Below are 4,078 nucleotides of genomic sequence, written 5' to 3'. Positions count from 1 at the left end.
TGCAGTCTTTCCCTCCCTACTAGCGTGCTCACCTCACCCCAAATTTTGGTATCATCAGCGAATTTAAACAGGTTGCTTTTCACCCCGTCGTCCAAATCTCTGATAAAGAGATTGAACAGCATGGGCCCAAGGACCGAGCCCTTGGAAAGGTTTTTTGGAAATCTATACCCAACTTGGTTTTGCAGAATGTTTCATTTCAGAATGCTATAGATTACCCTAAAGACCTTACTATTGACTGTAAAATGTGCATTGCCTTGCTACTGCATATTGGATTGAATGTGAGGGTTTTATTTCAAATAATGCTATCAAAAACTGTATGTGTATTGCTATTGTTGCTGTGACAGAAGAACGGAGGGGAGGATAGAGTGCTGGGCCAAGAATCAGAACACCCAGATTCCCTGTTCTTTCTGTGTCTTGTACTTTTAGCATTGGTAAGGCATTTGAACTCTGACCTGCAGAGTTTACTTTTTCTGTAATATACAAATTAGGGAAAAACAGAGAAGCCCTTTGGAAGAACCACCCCTACTTGCTATTCTTAGAGAAAAATTAGTTGTACAGCTTGACTTTTTACCTCATCATGATTATTTCTACAGTAGGGTATCTAATTGAATTGTATGCAGCAGGTTTCCACTGGTATACAAAATCTGGTCATTTCTTTTACCACTGGTACTACCTTTTTTCACACAGGAAAATGAATAATTAATTTAAAAATACACAGTGAAATACCACTGTAATCTACCAAAAAAACCAACATTAACATTAGAAGTAATCATATTTTCAAGTGTCAGTATTCATGTTATTTGCATGCTAAGTAAAAGTCATGCCAAGCTTTTAAGGGATTGTGCACTTGCATTAAACTCTAAGTGGCGATAAAAAACCCAGAAGTATGGAATTATGAGTGTTCTCAATGTTACCCTTTGACAATGAGGAATTAGCTGCAAAGAATGATTTGAGTTATTTGCCTTGGGGTATTCTTTCCTAAAATGTACATGTATTTAGATTCATCTGGCATGCGTTAGTACTGCAATTTAATTACAGTATGAATTACATGGAACCGAAGTTATTTGACACTAGCCTTGGATACTGTCAGGAAAGGTTCATTAAGGTTCAAATCTGCTCCTGAGTAAAAGATTTAAATATATAGCGGTAATCCTAAAAGTCCTTCTGAAGCCTTGCAAGTGTATCTGGTATTGCAATGATATTACCATTTTTTTTATCAGATAGTTTCCAAGAAAGTTAGTCATTTTCCTATCTGAGAATACTCCAGGAAGTGCTCATTAAACTGAGAGCCAACAGAGTGAACTGAGTAGACTGACTATCTTTTGCCAATGATCGCTACCGTTATGTGCTTTCCATTTTCAGATGCTTGTTAACAATCCCTCAGAGGCTACAGCATTTAAGTATTAGTGTATTTATAAAGTCTAAACATATAGAGATGCTTACATAGACCATGAACAGTTTTTGGTCTATTTAATAGGCTAAAAGAGCAAGTGTATTTTGCAAAGTCATCAGCTAAATAGGTTTTAATGACTGGGCCTTCAAAACATTTTACCTACTACAGTATCTGAGCTCAACATACCTGAGAAAATCTTGTAGCAAATCCCCCAACATAATTGAAGATGTAGTTGACAAAGTTAAACCTTATCTCTGTTGCTGGCAATTCTATATTTTCATTTGGGCTCCGGACAGAAGTTACACACAAACCAGTTTAAGTGATCAGAAACTGGTTTAAACCTGTAACAGAACCAAAGTTCAGTAAACAAACCACTTTCAAAAGGCTGAAACTGGTTTAAGATAAACCTGGTTGAATATACTATCAGACTTAACTGATTTAGGTCAAACCAGTTTATGGAATTTCTGTCCCAGGTCCCTTCTGGGTTCAAGAAGTCACAGTCCCCCAGCATCCCAGGAAGCTTTGCAGCCCTGGGCTGTGCTGTGCTGTCTACTGTAGCAGCGCAAGGTTGACCCCACCCCTCTGCATCCTAGCCAGAACACTATTGCTGCTCGAGTTGGCTGAGAAGGGGGTGAGGGTGGGAAACCTGGCCCCAGACCTTACAGGCTTTTCCCCAACTCACTGCTAGAAGACAGGGCAGGGGTGTGGCCAGACCCCAGGCCAGGCCAGCAGAATGAGGTGCGGGGGAGAGGGGGCCAAACGCAGAGGGGATGGAGAGGAGTTTAACCCCTTCCTCTAGCCCAGCTGGCAGGGGTACAGCAACCCCTGCCTGGTTTTTCTCCATTTGCCCCACCAGCAGAGGGAGCAGGGAGTATGGCCAGATGCCATCCCAAGGCCAGCAGGCTGAGGTAGAGGGGAGGGAGGCCCCAGACCCCAGCTGGGGTTTGCTGGGTGGGTGGTAGCCCATCAGGGTTTTGCTCATCCCCCTTCCACCTTGTGCCCTGCTCAAGCCCTGGGCCGGCAGGCTAAGTGGGGGGAGGGGGTTTAACTCCCTCTCCCGTGCCATCCAGGATCCCTTCCCCCCCTCCCCTGCCCTGCTTAAGCGGGGTGGGGGGCATGGCCATTACCCAGGGCTCATACACTGAGGCAGGGAGGGATGGGGGGAGTTCAAATCCCTTCCCTTGCTCTGGACCCCAGCCAGAGTTAACTTGGGGGGACAGCCCCTGTCAAGCCTTCCACATGCTGTTCTTGTAGTTAATGAGTAGTACTTGCATTGAGTTTAGGCAAGTGGCTAGCCTTATTTTTAGTCATCATGCACTTAAAGGGAGTCTATTGTATTTGATGTCAATCTGTCACTTAGAGCAGACAAGAGAACTGACAATGAATGCCTCCTAAATACTGAGTAAATGCTCTGACAGCTGAGCTTTGGATAAAAAAGAGGCAGTGGTTCTGAGGTGAGATAAATGGAGAAGTAATACCCAGGTTATGGATCCTGATGGAGCACAGGTATCTAGCTGCTCAGCATAGACCAGTGCTGCTGAACTGGGGTAGTACAGTGTGTCCTGAGGTGTTACACATTAGCACTGTTTTGTGGTCAAACACCTACATGCTTCACAAGAGTAAACCGAGAGATTTCAAATAGGAATCCAGAGTCTCAAAAACATTCTGACCTGTTGTGGGCTTTGAGTTCTTTGCAAAGGAAAAATGCTCTTATTTTTTTGACTATGGAAAAATAATGACAAACTAAAAGCATGCTTTTTCTGAGGGGGTTTGGAGTCTAACAAGGGGTGCCTTGAGTCGAAAATGTCTGAGGACTACTGGCATAGACGGTAGTGAAGGGCTTCTGGGCTTACTTAGAAGCAAGTTTTTAAGTGACTAGAAACCCACTGGCAAAAATATGTGGCTCAGGACAACTCTTGAGGAATGCAATACTGATGTAGGAATTAATTAGGTAAAGCTTTAACAGTTAGGGCCTTGTTGCACATTCATTTAGGCAGCTCCTGGCACTCTTAGCCCCTAGATTGTTCAGACATTAACACCTGAACCTAGTTTTAAGTACTCTTTAGGTGGCTTTAAATTATGCCATTCCAGCCTAGGCTTATCTTCCATCTGTGTTATCCAGCTGGTGTTACACTACCTGTAGCCAATCTAGACTTGAGTGTAAACAAACAGCCCACCTACCTCTCCACCCCTGCTGGCCCACTGCCCTCCACTGCTATTCCCCTCCCCTCAGATCTCCACTCACTGCCTCCCTTGCCTCCCCCTCTGCACTTGTGGCTGCCTGCACTGTCTGTCCCAGCACCACTGCTGCTGTCTGGCCTGGGCTCACCCCAGAGGAGAGAAGCAGCCTGGCAGCAGTAGCAGTGAGGTCAGACAGGCAGATTAACCCATCCCTACCTGCTGCCCCCCCGGGACAGACAGCACAGGCAGTCGCAAATAATCAGAGGGCAGCAAGAGGGAGAGAGCCCAGGGGGGAGCCCTGGGGATGCAGGTGAACCAGAGGAGCTCGAGGGAGCAATGGGGAAGCCTGGAAGGGAGGGGGCAGGGGCAGGATTCTTACCTTTCAGTCCTCCAGGCCCCTGCTGGCTTGAACATGTTGCTACTCCAAACTCAAGCTAGCACTAAACACCCATCACCATTTGAGCAGCTCATGGTGCGACATGTAATAAGGCTCTAACATGCATA

The sequence above is a fragment of the Gavialis gangeticus genome, unplaced genomic scaffold (genome assembly GCF_001723915.1).
Source record: "Gavialis gangeticus isolate Ggan-Ray unplaced genomic scaffold, GavGan_comp1, whole genome shotgun sequence".
Taxonomy (NCBI): Eukaryota; Metazoa; Chordata; order Crocodylia; family Gavialidae; genus Gavialis; species Gavialis gangeticus.
This window is presented reverse-complemented; position numbering follows the sequence as displayed.